Source organism: Podarcis tiliguerta (assembly GCF_965153285.1).
Source record: "Podarcis tiliguerta genome assembly, chromosome: 2".
NCBI classification, from domain to species: Eukaryota; Metazoa; Chordata; class Lepidosauria; order Squamata; family Lacertidae; genus Podarcis; species Podarcis tiliguerta.
In genome coordinates, this window is record NC_139535.1 from 38,749,516 (window position 1) to 38,766,561 (window position 17,046).

A 17,046-nucleotide genomic window follows, 5' to 3' on the forward strand; every position below is an offset into this window, starting at 1 on the left:
TAACACTCAATTGTTACACTAAATACAGCTGTAGTTGCACTAATGATACAGTCAGAGCTTGATATGCTTTCCTGGGAAGTGAAAGGACAGTCTATTTTCCAAACTAGCTGCAAACTATTGTCCTGAGCTGCAAAGCAATACATCTCCATTTGGGTGCAACGGAGCAAAATGGTTCTCCATAAGTAGGAACCAATTATTCATAGTTGTGGGAACCAATTATTCACAGCTGTAAGACTCTGGGGGATATATTTGGGGAAGCTTCACTTTCTTTTATCTCTATAGGAGCTGATGTTTCTTGAAAATGCTTTGTGCAGGGAGCAAAAGCAAGCATATGGCAAGGGGTTTCTTAATTAGAAACCAAATAATGGTATATAACTTAGGATATGAAGCTAATACAGCATTTTTTGTTTTTGTTTTCCAAGTCAAACCAACATTTTAATAAGAAAGATTCAAGTCAATGGGTCAATGGGCATAAATTATTTTATTGAAGCTGGAGCACTTTAGGTTTTAACGGCAAGGGAGAGCAAGTTAATTGCAGCATATCACAAGTATGGATACTTTACTATCAATAAAAAACAAATCTTGTGCTTGAAGTGAAAACAAATTAAAATTAATTAATCAGTGGAAAACACTTCATTTGATCAGGGAAAAACAACTGAAAATATTAAATCTGTGTGGACATACAGGATAATCAAATCAATACACACACTCTTGTATTGGCTTGATGCCATAGGCTATGCTGTAGACATACACGTGAATCCAATTAAATTCCTATTAGCTGCCAAGTGGTTATATTATTAAGTTGAATCCACTCCTGAAGAAGAACCATGCCATTTCTTGAATTTAAATCCTATTTTGTGCAAGGGGAATAACCACTTCATGCTTTTGGTATCCCTTGAGGCAGGTTTCCTTAGAGTAGCATTTCGTCTTCCTCAAGCCAAACCCATCATGCAGGATTCACATCCACACGTTGAATTTAATAGAATTATAGAATTGTAGAGTTGGAACGGACCACAAGAGTCATCTAGTACTACCCCCTGCAATGCAGGAATCCTTTGTCCAACTTCAGGCTAAACCTACGGCCCTGAGATTAAGAGTCTCATGCTCTATCCACTGAGCTAGCCATGCATTTAGAGTGTGTGTCTCCCCCCAAAATAATCCTGGGAACTGTCGTTTGTTGAGGGTACTAGGAATTGAAACTATGTAAGGGGTAAACTCCCTGGAAAAGACCCTGATGTTGAGAAAGATGGAGGGCACAAGGAGAAGGGAACGACAGAGGACGAGATGGTTGGATAGTGTTCTCGAAGCTACCAGCATGAGTTTGACTAAACTGCTGGAGGCAGTGGAAGACAGAAGTGCCTGGCATGCCTGGTCCAGAAGTGCCTGGTCCATGGGGTCACGAAGAGTCGGACATGCCTAAACGACTAAACAACAACAACAACAAGGGGTAAACTAGAGACGCAGGTAGTGCTGTGGGTTAAACCACAGAGCCTAGGACTTAACGATCAGAAGGTCGGTGGTTCGAATCCCCACAACGGGATGAGCTCCTGTTGCTCGGTCCCTGCTCCTGCCAACCTAGCAGTTCGAAAGCATGCAGTGCAAGTAGATAAATAGGTACTGATCCAGCAGGAAGGTAAACTGTGTTTCTGTGCACTGCTCTGGTTTGCCAGAAGCGGCTTAGTCATGCTGGCCACATGACCAGGAAGCTGTATGCCGGCTCCCTCGGCCAATAAAGCGAGATGAGTGCCGCAACCCCAGAGTCGGCCACGACTGGACCTAACAGTCAGGGGTGCCTTTACCTTTAAGGGGTAAACTACAGTTGCAATAATTATTTGGGTGAAGACATGACAACTGATTCTGAATCCTGGCAAGACAGAGGCACTATGGGTGGGTGGGTAGTTACCAAGTCTGGAGAACTGGTCAATTGCCTGCTTTGGAAGAGATTATGCTATCCCTGAAAGAGCAGGGTCATAGTCTGGTGGTGCTCCTGGAGCAATCTTTGTTACTAGAGGCATAGGTAACCTCAGTGGTTGAGGAATGCTTTTTACCAGCTTTGGCTGGTAAGTCAACTACAGCTGTTTCTGCACCAGGATAGCTTGACCACTGTCATTCATGTGCTGGTAACCTCAGCACAGGTGTTATGTGCTAACAAGGTCTCACTGCTGTCAGCAAATGTGCTGCAGCATTATGCACTTACTGCAGCTTCCAGATCATGTGCAAAGGAAGCCTGCATACAGCACATTGCAGTAATCCAGTCTTGAAGTAAGCCATGCATGAACTATGGCCAAGCCTTCCCATCCCAGGAAAGATCATAACTGTCATACCAATTGCAATTGGAAAAATACACTTCTAGACACAGAGGCTACCTGAACCTCCAGGGACAGCAAATTGTGCCATATTGTGAACCTGCTCCTTCAGAAAGAGTGCAACTTGACCATAGAAGTAGAATGATTAGAATGGCAGGGTGAGGTGGGCAGGCTGCTGAAAAGAAAGGTGTCCCCCCCCCCCATTTCAGTTGTAATAACTCAGAATCTAAAGTGGCGTGCTTATTCAGCAAGGAATGGAAATATCAAGAAGCTGCTTGTATTTTGGTAGCATTCTCCCTTCTTTTCCTGGTAGCGTCCAGAGAGTTCCCTTGAAAGTGCACCAGAGTCCACTGGTAGATCACAATTTAAGAACCACTTAACTTTTTTTTCTGACAACGGCCAATTTCACATGTTATGGAGGAAGATTACAACATGGCAATAATGGAACACTCTGCTGGGAACTTGTTCCAAGAATTAAATCCGGGAATCCATCAAAGAGAGTGTTGGCTAATCCAGTTTTAAAACTCTTTGAACTGTTCATGGTTCTCAATAAATATGAATTACCTACGTGTATGTCTGGAAAGAGAGGGGGGAATACGACCATGTTTATTCCTCAGGCTTTCAGTGCCATCAGCATAAGAGAAGCCCTGCTGGATCAGGCCAATGGCCCATCTAGTCCAGAATCTTGTTCTCAAATGATACCTATGAGAAGCCTGCAAGAAGGACTGGAACAACAACACTCTCCCCACTTACGATTCCCAGCAATTGAAATTCACTGCCTCCAATACTGTACTATCCTTCTGGGTTGGGGACTGGAGATATCATGTTAAGATGGTTCCATTCCTATTAGACAACCTATTGACACCCCAGGAGTTGCTGTTATTTTTTTGTGGGGAGATGTTTTTCAGCTCCCTGACCATTGTCCTATGGGTTCCCACCAAGTTCTATTGGTTCTATTTAAGTCCCCCATATCATTTAGCACCAACTGCCAACTGCTTCCATTGTGGACTGAGATCCAGCTTCTCAGTTCTACTCCCTTGACCCAGAGCTCCCTTGGTGGGAGCTACTGCCTAGTCCAACAGCTGAGAAGAACAGAGATGAGGACAGGAAATGCAGTTTGAACAATCCTGTTTCTGTGTGGATGCCATGTAATTTCTCTTCCTGTGTTATATTTGAGTGTGTTTCAATTTGGAGAACCTTTTGCAAGTGGCTCTTGGGTCTATAAATCATGAGGCAAGTGTTCTTTTAAAAACAGATTTGCAAATGAAACCCAACCTTTTCATCCAGTTCAGGTGAGGCAGTGATGGTGCTAAACCACAGCCTGTGTATGGTAATGCATAGAATGAGGGCCATCTCAAAGATGAGGATCTTATTGGTAGGTCCTTTCTTGTTTTGTGAATTATCACCATTAATTATGTTGTTATTGCTGTCTGCACTTGAACCCAAAGCGACCTTGTCGATTCGTCTCTTTGGCCTAACACCAAATGCTGACCTCAAAGCCTTTCCCAGGGCAGAAGGGTCTCATGGCAAGGAGAATGGAAATGTTCTGAACCACAAAAGTGAACAAAACTTCCTCTGTTTGTACTGCATCTCTCTTTTCCTGAAGGTTCTGCTGGTAAAGATTACCAGGAGCTGGGGCGAAGGATCAGTGGAAGCTGGCAATCAAGTACTCTGTAAAAGAACAAGAGGAATAGAGAGCTATCTTTGGTAATAATGTTCTGTACAAAAACCTCAATAATACTATATTAAAGTAAAGAGCACATTCTGTGCCTCATCACTGCATTCTTTTGTGTTTGCTATCACCACTGATGGCCATTGAGATGTAATAGTCTCCTAAGACGTCTGTTTTTTCAGTCCCACTGTGATCTGCCTGGAATAGCAACCAGCGTCCCAGCCATGAGCATTAATGTATTCCCACTGACCTCAGTGGGGTTGTACTAAAGTAAGCAGTGAGTAATCTTTATTACCTGATCAGAAGTTGAGGGCATACAGTGTGACCTGTGCATCCAATCAAGGCTCCTCGAACTGCACATTTCAAATGCACTTAATTCAAATGCAATTTCATGCAATGAAAAAGCTACAGACCAAGTGCATTTACATAAATTAACTCGGAAATGATTTAAACTAATGAATAAGCACTGCTTAAACACACATACATTGTGAACTTTGGATGAAAAACAAGCAGCAAAAAGAGGTTAAATTCATGTAAATAAATGATTCACCGCAAATAGTTTATCCAGTACTATTTTCTGTTACCAAATTTCATTCCCGTGTTGTTTCAGGAATGCGTTGTTTGATCTTTCTCTCTTTTGCTCCTTTCTTATAGATTTTCTTCGTTTTAGAAAATGCTTAATGCATAATATTAGCATGTATTTCACCTTTGGTGGTCTTACATCCATAAGGTTTGCTTGATATATGCATTCATTTTAAAATAAAATAAAAAATCCATACTGTGAGACGCATGATCTGAACAACATATTTTAAATTTATGTATGCACAAGGGTGGGGGGAAATAGGATGAGAGATTGTGGATATTCACATGTTACAGGTTTTTTTTGTTTTTGTTTTTGTTTGTTTTTTGCATGATATGCCTGAGCAAATGCTCATGTCATTGGTTCCTGCCTGATTCTGTTTTCCTTTCACCCAAGTTCTAATTAGAGCAAGAATGCACTGGGCTGCCTTTTGCTCCGTTTCATCTCCTGATATTTTTTTAATGTTAAATCCACCAAGGAAATCTCCTGAAGGCTTTGAAGTCTTGGGGTGTGTGAATAAAGATGTCACAACTGCACACACAGCGCTTCTTAATGAGGACAGAAGGTTTGATGTTGGAATACTCCAGCACCCAAAGGGAAGAGATTCTCTCCAAGTTTGCCTGTTCTCACCCCCTCCCCTCTTTGCATTCAAGCTTCCACTGCCATCTCCTTAGTGCCGATATTATCTGAAAGCTAAGGTAAGGCTGAGACAGGGAACTGACAGTAATTTTGGCTGACAGTTTGGTGCAGTTTAGAGAATCCTGGCTTCTCTAACACTGTCAGGGCTATTTATTTTATTTTGACTGGAGCTTTACCAACAATAATGAGCACCCTTCTGAACCTGACTCATGATATCTATGTTCCTGCTGGTTTGGAAATCCAGCTACTGACTTGTGCAGCTCATGCGTTCCAAGGCAACCTCACCCAGTAGCGGAGCAAGGTGGGGGCGCTGGGGGCAGGCCACCCTGGGTGTCACCACTGGGGGAGTGACAAAATGCCAGGCGACACTCACCGCGGGGTCACCCAATCCACGTGTCTCTCTCTAAGTGGTCCGCCTACCCCCTCCTTCTCAGCTGTAGGGTGGCTGAGTGGAAGGAGGCAGGCAGACTCTTTAGAGGCCCCATGGATGTCCTGCTCCAGCTGGGCCCACCCCCACACACAGGGCACACACACCACCCCAGCTTGCTCCGCCACTGACCTCACCTCTCTATTGTAGCATAGCTCACAGTCCCAGAACATGCTGGGAAATAAGGAAAGGCAGAAGCAGCATTGCTGGATAGAAAAGGTGCTAGGAGTGGAAGGAAGGAAGGAAGGAAGGAAGGAAGGAAGGAAGGAAGGAAGGAAGGAAGGAAGGAAGGAAGGAAGGAGTCCAAGATGGGTGGAGCTTTGAAGGTTGGGTTTCCTCCACATCTTCTCCAGGCAAAAGCCTGATCTTTCCACCCTTCTTGGAAATCAGTGACCTTCATCTCCCAATGACATAAAAATTTCCCTGACCTAGCTACTAAAAAGATCCATACAGCACAAGGCTGCCCTACACCACATCAGAACATTGATGTATCCAGTTCATTATGATAAAGACTGATTGGCAGTGGCATCCCAGGCTTTCAGGCAGTCTGACCTGGAGATGGCAGGGACTCTATGCATGCAAAGCATGTGCACTACTGCTGAGCTACAACCCTTCCACCACTATAACCGGTCTACAAAATGATCCCATTAAGCTGCTCATGGTTCTCAGCTGTCCCAAGCAGAGTCCAAGGAGAATCCCCCCCCCTTTTTTTTTAATGTAGCCAGTTGGTGGGGTAGAGCAGGCGCAGCCATGTTGCTCACCTGCCATCTGAACACTGCTGGTTCCTCAGAGGGAGAAGAGTGCATAGCAAAGCAAATCAGATACTCCTGCCAAACCTTGCCCCTCTTCATCTCAGGAACCAGCAGTGGTCCTTGGTGTTCAGAAGGCAGATGAGCAACCCCTGCAACTCTTTAGCGACTGCTACTAGTTATGTAACCGCTATAGCAGTTTCTCATCTCTGATGCATCTTAGGCACTGACCAACATAGCTACTTCAATTCTATGAACTTCCTTCCCTGCTCAGAGGCAGCATAACTCTGAATATCAGAGTGCTGGAGAAAGACAACAGGGGAACGCCTTCATGTCTTGTTTATGTGCTGCCCAGAGGCTATCTGGCTCACCACTGCTGGAAGCAGTATGTTGGACTAGATGGGCCCTTGGTCCGATGTTCTTATTACTTGCTATTCCTGCCAGTGATCAAGGCAATGCTGTGCTAGAATGTTGTGGCCTAGCTTCAGCCCAATAGAAAGCATTGGTGTAACACACTGAGGATTGGCTTGATTCCTCCCCATCCAAGATAAATTGGACAAGGCCAGGTCATGATAGTTTGAAACTGGTTTTCCTCAGGGGCTGAGACGTACAAAGTTAGGCAGGAATATGCAGCCTAATGTTATCCAGTGTATGAGGCAAGATCCTCATAAAGCTTACCACATACAACATGAACGCCACTATGTGGAATCAATTTCCCTTATGGCCTCCATGTGTGGGCTACAAAGTATGAATTGCCCTGACTGTCAAGTAAGTGCCTATGCCAATTTAAGCTTAGTATTTATGCATGTCCAGAACTGTCCTTGATAGTTTTAATGTTGAGAAACACAGCAAGAAGGCCCCATATATTTTTTTTGCCCTGCCTTCTGAGCTCCATACTAGTATCCAGTTGTGTTGGTTTCATTTTTCTTCCTCCCCTGAGCAATGCTGTAAAATTAATCTGGTGGCTGCCAAAGCTAATACTGCTCCTGAGGAGCCAATCTGTGGCATTTCTCATTAAGCTTTGACATAGCTGGAGTGGAGTTTTCAAAGCAAAGCCTGGAATTTCAGGCTCACTGTGGGTCGATCCTGAAAGTGCTGAAATATTTAAGTTTCTTTTGAGCCAGGTGCCGGATTTATCGACAAGGAGCGCATTACTGCATTTTTTTCATCTAAGGGGCCCTGACGTTTGGGCTGGTTATTATTATTATTATTTTAAATGAAACTTTGCATTGACTGGCCTTGTCTGCTCAGCCTCACACTTGGCTAAGCAGGCAGGCTTCTTCTCCCCATCTGATCAGAAATTCTCCATGCAAACCAGACAGTCGATATGTGGGACCCTTTCGGCTGCTGTTGCTCTTAATGCATTGGGAAGTGTACAATCACCCGATTCATTTGCAGGTTCCGGCACAGACTAGCTGACCGCCATGAGGTGTATGCCTGTGGGGTACCTACAGGGGCCCTGTATGCAGTGAGATGTGAGAAATGAGATCAAATCAATGGAACAGCAGAGCTGCCAAGCAGCTACACAGGTGCTGCAGACATTCACCCACATGGAACAAAAAAGGAGGCTTTGCCTGATTTATGATCCCATCTGGACCATATTAAAGAAGATACAAGTTGTATTTCCCTTTCCAGTGTCTAAACCAAAGTCCTGTTGGACATCTGGGAATAAAAAGAACCTAGAGGGGGAGTGGAACCTGCAAAACATGTGATGTGGTTCATGCCTCAGACATTAAGAACATATCTCATAAAAAATCACGCTTGTTGTAGTAAAGCAGGAAAACCATGAATATTATATTTCTGTCCTATTCACTGAGTACTCCTAAAACTGCATAGCTGAAGCTTGCTGAGCAGTTTCCAGTTTCAGCACTAAGGACAGCACCAGCTTTCATACTTTGCTGTGTCTTGCTGCTCTGGGGACCAATATTATGCCATCTTTATTCATTGGCAGTTAAGCCAAATGATGAAAGGGTAAGTGTGTGTGAAAGAGTGAAATATGGGGTGTTTGATGTGTGGGTAATAATAATGATTATGATAATAATAATAATAATAATAATAATAATAATAATAATAATAATAATTATTCATTATTTATACCCTGCCCATCTGGCTGGGTTTCCCCAGCCACTCTGGGCAGCTTCCAACAAAGTATTAAAATACAGTGGTTTGTTAAACATTAAAAGCTTCCCTAAACAGGGCTGCCTTCAGATGTCTTCTAAAAGTCTGGTAGTTGTTCTTCTCTTTGACATCTGGTGGGAGGGCGTTCCACAGGGCGGGTGCCACTACCAAGAAGGCCCTCTGCCTGTTCCCTGTAACTTGGCTTCTCACAGTGAGGGAACCGCCAGAAGGCCCTCAGCGCTGGACGATGGGGATGGAGACGCTCCTTCGGGTATACTGGACCAAGGCCGTTTAGGGCTTTAAACATCAGCACCAACACTTGGAATTGTGCTCGGAAATGCTGCAAGATTGGTTATTAACACACAGCATGATATTGCCTTCTTAATTGTCTTAATTGGCTAGGGTAGTGTCATTTTGATTCTGATCCTATGAAAGTTTCCAAAAGAGCCAAACTGAGCTTAGTTTAAAAAAAAAACCCCAAAACAAAACAGTATTGGCTGATTATTTCAAAGTTAGGTACATTCTTGGAGGATTGCAGCCTGAGCTCAGGAAAGCTAAGCCAACTTTCTGTTGTCAGGAAGTAGTGCAGTCAGGCTGTCAAAAGGCACGGAAGCACACTTAATAAAATTTCTTGTTGATGACTCGGTGGATGGATTTTATTGGTGCTTAGATCTGACTACTATAAATGGAGCTGGGGAGGAAATTGGTCCACAGGTCAAAGTGATGATGCCAAACTTACTTTGCTTTACTTGGCAGCATATGGATTTGCTCTGACACCTGTTTATTACTTGTTTATTAAAACATTTAAATACCACCTTTCCAAGCCATATAGAGAGTCTCAGGGTGGCTAACAATGGTATAATTAAAACAAGCCTACCATAGACTAAAAACAACAAAACTAACATGACAATAAAGTAGCACAACCTAATTTATAATTTAGGAGCCAAGATTGAAGAGAGAGCCAACAAATATGTTAGGAGGCCATTAGGAAAAGAGTCAATTGTACCTCCCTGATTCCAAAGTCTGGGCACCTAGGTGGAGAAGGCTGTGCCCTGCATCTTCAACAACTATGCCTCCGGTGGCAGAATGGAGAAAACAGACGTTGTGATGAACCCAGGATGGGCTAGATATCTTTGCCTCCTTATATCTATAGCTCAGAAACAAATCTGGGAGGAAAATCAAACTCCAAAGGAGCTCGAGATGGCATACATAGTACTCCCCCTCTTCATTATAGCTTCCCAGCAACATGGTGAGGTTGGTTAGACTGAGAAAATGTGACTAGACCAAGGTCACTCAGTGAGTGGGCATTTGAACCTCTCAGGTCCAGCACTCTAACCACTGCATGACCCTGGCTTCTTATCCCTCCCATCTGTGTCATTCTCTGGCTAAGTGGCTCTCTGGTAAATTTCTTGGCAACCTGTATGAGTTTAAATAACTAGTACAGCTTGAGATCAATTTAAAGCACCAATGAGATATGAAGCCTCACGTTTGTTATTGTTTGCATCAGTTGGTACTGTCTTATTACTGGAACTAGCTTGAAAAAAACAGAACAAAAGCTAGAAGAAGAACACTTGGTGTTTTTTGGGGAAACACAGATCCAGACATAAGGCTTCCAGATGTTTCTTCATGCTTCCATTTTTTTAAAAAAAAATCTGGTTTTAACTATGGGAGGGGGGGTGATGTAAATGGAAATTGAGCTGTAACAGAGCTTGGAGTTGACCCTTATACGTTACTTGGAGTTAATACAAAATGTGCTATCACACCTTTCATTTGAAATTAAGTGCAAAGCGAGTGCATTTTGAATGTGTGGAGAGACTTCTATTGTGAACTATTAAAAGACCTATTAGCAGAGAAGCAGAGCAGCCAAATAGGGACTGATGATCATTCAAGCTGAGTTGAATATGTGGGGCAGAGGTTATAAAGAGACTCCTTCCTTTGCCAGTTCTGACTCCTTCACATGCCTCTTAAGCAGATCATGTTGTTGGGCACAAAATGCAGGTGATTCGCAGGCAACCAGAAGTGACTGATACCACTGTCCTCACTGATCGATCTAACTTAGTCTGGATTTAACCTTATATTTAGGCATATAAAAGCATCACCTGGGGGAGGGAAGAGGAGTTGGAGGAGAAGGAGGTAATGGTCTAGATTTTCACCACACACACAAAAAGGTCAAATCTCCAACATATTTTCATTTGGCATGTCAGTGAAGTCTGAGAAACAGAGGTTTTGCAGCTATACTGTTTATTGTTGGATTCCAAAAACAATGCAAATGTCTCAAAATCTGGGCACAAATAGAAGGCCTGACCTTGTATCACACATTGTAAATGGGTTGGTCATTTACATTATTACCATTCTGGAAGTTGGTAGACCTCTGTTGAAAAGAAAAGATGCCAGGCTAGATAAAATCCTTAGTCTGATGCTTTGGGGTTCATTTAATGTTCTTCAATGATGATGATGATGGTGATGATGATGTTATAACATTGCAAAACAATGAAATCTCTCTAGGGAGAATCATGAAGTTTCATCATTTTTCCTGTTAATTAACTTGCCCCACTGGAACAAAAGGAGAACCTTGTCAAGAATATTTATGGTGGCTCGGAAGACACAACACCCTAGGGAAGTGACCAATGACCTGTGCTATTGGAAAATACATAATATGGGTAAGGCCTTGATTACAGCATTCATAATTAATTGGGAAAATTGACAAAAAGATAAATAATGCAAGGAGCCTCTGTGGTATTAAAGCCATAAATTGGGAGTCCACCCAAGACTCATGATTGGCAGGTACCCCAACTGAAGTTGTAGAAATCACATATTGCAAAGGCTAAGGTCTAAACAATTACATTCCTTTTCTTATTAATATTCCTGATAAATTCATTGAGACTGTAAAGTGTTAATATACTTTGAATGAGGATCAGTATTTTCAGGTAGACTAAAATTTGATCACAGAGGCTATGCAAGGAAGGTGTCAGCCTATGTTGTAGGTGGTCTCTCTGAGTCAAAACTACACTACTTCCAATTTACTGCTAAATAGAGCAGAATAACTTTATTGCATTAGCTCTTAGATTATAGTTGCACAGTTAGATGACAAAATTTAAACCAGATAAACTTGCAAGGGAAAAATCACTGCTTGCTATTTAAAATTTAATAGTAATTTCATTAGTAAAATTAGTGATTAGGATAAATAATGTTAAAACATACGGTATTTATGTTAGGGGATAAACCATATCAAAACATTTTCTTAAAATAACACACATTACTTACCTAGTGCAAAACATTATAAACTTATATTGAGGTGCATTTCTCATGCTTTCAAATCTCCAATTTACAGCAATTGTGTCTACTTGCTTTTTCCAACACCTGGCAGCCTTTCCTGCAAAGGCCCACTATAGCAGAACACCCGGCTTCTTTTTAGTGTTTCTTGTAGCAGAAAAGCTAATTTATATTTAGCATACCAAAATTTCATGTTCTTTAGAAAAGGATCTAAGTAATGATCTTTGGTGTCTCTGTATAATCAAGGATATACATTCAAGGATATGTGCCAAATCCTTCGAGACAGGTTTCCCACAAATACACAATCTCTCTTCAACTGGAATGCCATAGAATCTACCTGATTCCGCCATTGCACTGCAGCCATTTGTTCAAAACATGATCGTGTGTGAGCCCTTCAATGTTCCACTGCTGTGAGCAACAAAAAGTACCCTGCAAATGGGTGCTGATGTATGATACCTGTCATCCTTATTGGCAGGGGAGGGTGATCTGGCTGTGACATTTGTCACTGCATTGATTTCCAGGGTTCATTCAGATAATCTGGCTGGTGGGTGTCCCTCCCTTACCCCTCCATGTGCATCCCTCCTGAAGCTGCGCACTCAGTCAAAGAGGATGACCATCCCAGATAGAAGGGGTGTACCATTCTTCCATAAATGTGAGGATTTTTTGCTAGCTTCCTAAAATCTTAACAATTATTTGTAGGCAACATTCACTGAATTTCTGTTTGGTAAATACCATGCATATATAAAGAGTGATCCGCGGAGAAGAGCATCTCAGAGTAGGGTATATTTCTGCAAATTTGGGAGGATGAGAGTTGGATGGCCTTACTTTAGAAACAAGGTCATTGAGGGAAGATTCCCCCCTCCCTTTTCACCCTTCTGCCCCTCTTTTCTCCAAGGAGCTTCACCAGCCATGATTGTCTGGGAATGTTCTACAATAAGCATCAACCACTGCTGAAAATGGAAGGTGTTTTGCAAAACTGAATGCAAATCAGGCCTAGTGTGTGCATGTGTGTATTTAACATGCTATGCATGGAAGGGAAAATGGGTAGGGAAAAGGGATATGGTTACTCAAGCTGGCTAACTTGAAAGGTCAGGCTAAAGAACAGTCTTGGGAGCAGGGCAGGGTCTTGCTAAGTGACCATGGCTTAGAACCCCATCTAGAAACAACCATCACATATTTAATACTGTGTGTTTTATTATTATTGGAATGGTGAACCTTAGGAGCTGACATGACCATGGGCATTCTGAGACCTTGCCTCGTGGGTTAGTAATGCATCCAAACTACACCTATGATGAGCTATGATGTCAAAGGCAATTTGAGTGGTTGTCTACAGCTTGCTGAAGGAATGCACGGCTTATTTTATCAGTACTATATACAATGGAATGGCAGTGGCGGAGCAACATGCTGCAGACCCCGGAGTGGAGAACAGGTGGGGGCGAGGCTGGTGCGCATCCCGGGGGCATGGCGCATTGCCCGCGGGGGCATGGCGAGCAGCACGGGGTTGCTCAGCATGTGGCGTGCGTCCCGGGAGGGTGTAGCGCGCGTCCGGGGGGGGGCAGCCATGATGGCACCTTTTCCTCAAATGGTGCCTGGGACGGTGCATTCCCCCCCCCCCTTGTACGCCAGTGTGGAATGGTAAGGAGCTCTACAGACCTTAAAGAATCATCTGCCCTCTTGTTGAAATATTGAGGATGCAATCTAGGAAAGGAAAAAGGAGGGAAGGAGGCTCAGACCCAGCATATTTGGAGAAAGATGGAAAGAGCCAAAATAAATAAATAAATAATTGTCCAGTAGCCCCTTAGAGACCAACTAAGTTTGTTCTGGGTATAAGCTTTCATGTGCATGCACGCTTCTTCAGATGGAAATAGCAACACTCATTATTGCCAATCTCAGATATCTGGAGATTATGAAATCCCCATATAAGTTTGGAAGTGATAAGGGATATCTATTCTAAAAACAACAACACGTTTTATTGTTCTAGCCCAAGGTTTGACAAATATATGCAGCAATCAAGTGAGTCAAGTAAAAAAATTCAAAGCCCACATCATAGGAATTGAGGGTTACTCAAGGAACTAAATTTTATTCAGATTCCATTTCTGTATCTTTGCAGCAGTTTACAGAAATTTCATCCAGTTTCTTATTGATGCCACAGTTTCTGCACTCCCTTAAGTCAGCAAAAGTTTTTTAAAAATCTCTCTAGAAACCACGTACAAAGGGCAGAGGTGAATGGAGCTCATGGATAATAGTTTGAGAACCTCCGCCACTCGGTTTTGGCTACCAGTACCTAATATCTGTTCCCTTAGCACTTTCTTATACTGTCCATCCAGAACTGCAGTTGACATGATATGAAAATGTAATTCAATAAACACATTTCTTAATGAGATTGCTGTACCTGTTTTTTTCTGGTTTCTCATTTTTCTGACACATTGAGCTCACGTCTTTAATCATTATCCTTTGGCAAGCAGATGACCAACAACGGTCACAGAATTTCAGCCTTCGAAAACCTCTTTCCCTAGAACTCCATGTCAGTATGAAGAAGATAAAATCCACCCCCTTGGTTAATTTTATGACAACGTTTGATGGAAGTTAGATTCTCATCATGTCATATCTGGGCCATGGAAAAGACCTTGCTTTTATTGTGTGATGACATGGAAATTACTGAGTAATTAGAGGATTATCCAGTACCTTGTAAATTAAATGTTACCTCTTTACCTTTTCTAGAACAAAAAAAAATAAGCATGTAATTACCTAGTGAATTAAGCTGTTCAGGTCTCATGGTAATTATTCTCAGAGTCAAAAGCCTGGGGTTTTTTCTGGTAGTCACAAGGAAGACATTATCTTTAATTTTTTAAGCATATGTTGGCATTGGATCTCATACCCTGGACACTTTAATTTTAATAATATAATGCCATTCTCAAAGGAAAGGAATCATGTGCTTCCTTAGATGTGTCCAAATACGATGAACATGTGTATGTAACAGAGGTTGGACATGTGCGAAACTGATGCAAGATCTCACAGCACAAATTATACGGAATGAAATTCAGGTACAATTAAGCCAAAAATGTTGGTGACAAGGTTTAATGCTATACTCCGTTTCACAGCACAATGGCTAGGTTTTGTGAGAATAAGATCCGAGTCAACATCTATGTGCAAAGAAGGAATACAAATGGATGTTTTCGGCTGCTGTGTCAGAAACCCTGCGCACAAATAAGGCAGCCCCCTTTCGGATAACATTGACTAAGCATCAGCTGGGGAGTGTTTCTGGAACACACAGTGCCATTGACGGGTTGGGCTGACCTCATGCATCCCCCCATTGCACATTCAAACAGAATGCCTGAAAAGGGCTTCTACCATTTAAAAATGTCCGAATCAAAAAAGCATTGACTTTAACAGAATTGTGATCAGCAGCGCGGCGGCAGTGGGAGGCCCCATTAGCTAAAGTGGTGCTTCAGGTTAAGAACAGTTTCAGGTTAAGAACGGACCTCCAGAACGAATTTAGTACTTAACCCGAGGTACCACTGTAATGATTTTTACATACATTTTGGAGATCACAAACTGGGCTGTCCTGAAACATATATCTCCACATAGGCTGTGTACACACTGTACCTTTAAAATGCATTCAAAGCACATTCTTTCCCTCAAAGAATTCTGGGTGCTGTAGTTTCTTAAGGGCTGCTGTGAATTGTAACTCTGTGAGGGATAAACTACAGTGCCTAGAATTCTTTGAGGGAAAGAATGTGCTTCAAATGTGCTTTAAAGGTACAAAGTGTACACAGGAATATGTAATGAAACAATAATGACAATAATGACCACATCTCATTTATTTCTTCTTTTGATCAGTCAGATCAAAATTTGTACATACGTGAGATAATTTCAGATTTGCCCAAGGGTTTCCAAAAAGCTCTTTTAGAGAACAATGGCAAGAAAAATTGGTGAACTGTGCAGAATTAGCAAAGTTAACAGAAAAATTGCATGAAAAGGACAATAGAGACTTTAAAAATGAATGGGAATCTTTTACAATTTATTTACAAAAACAACATAAAGAATTGGACTCGTTGGCAGGTTTTGAATAAACACCCACAATTTTATTTAATTAAAACATGGAGGAAGATAATGTAATGACCTTTTATGAATATTAACATGCAGAAGATAACAATTTTTGTAATAAACCAGAAAGGGAAGATGAGGGAAGTCACCGGGACCCTGGAAACTTTACAGAATAAAGGGAGCACCACAATGGGAAGAAGGATAAAAACAGAACAGCTCTTTTACATTCCATCCGTTTTCTGAGTTACCTGATAATAAGTGTCATTGACATTTCTTCTGAGAAGACAAGTATAGTATTCCTCTGCTAGCCATTCCAGGTTCCTTTAAAAATGTCAACCAGTATTCTATTATGAAGTGGTATGTTGTTTGTGCTAATTTTTCTTTTAAAAGGGGATATTTAATTCCAATGCATTACAACACTGTTATTTTTCTTTTCTCACAGCGATAGAATTATTCCACCTAAAAGTCACAGCTAATTCAAACAGCAGTTGCTTCAGGTGCAAATCGGTACTGAAATAATTATCTCCTCACCTTCTTGTGTGTTTTTGTTGTCTCCTTTTTAATCTGCTGGAGTATTACTGGCATCACAATGGAGGATTCTGGGATAACAGTATTTTGATTGATACTAATATTGCACCATTCCTTGGCATGATGAAAGCAATACCTTGCATTTACTTAAAGAAAATTGCCATGTCCTGCAGTTAAAGTATATAGCTCTTCCTTGCTATAGATATGTGGTGCACTTTAGCGCACAAATGAGCTTTTTCAATGTGCATTTCACCACCATATTTCACAACCTGCCAGTCTATCTAAACTCTGGATTGTTGGACGTCTTAATGGGCCTCTGTTTTGGGGTGTTTGGCCTAATTATTCAAAGAACAAATAAGCCCCTTTCCCATTGCAAGCATAGCTTTTTGGACGCTGTTCCGTCAACCTGACAGTGCATGGATTAGTGCTAGCACTGTGCTCCTGTGGTCTCTTCCCTCTTAATAGCGTTTCATTTCCGCTGAAAGGAGATCAAAGTTAGAGACATACCAAAGGGCTTACGTTCAATAATGGGATAAGAGGAGAGGCCTAAGCCATGCTTAGCAGCAGCTAGCTGAGGTACCTCTACATGCCACATGTCATCACTCTGACCATATATAATGTCAGCACTTTGATCTATATATTCGCAAAGGTGACAGTAGGGACAAAGGGACACTATAAAAGTAGCCCACCAGGGAATACTGAGTTTA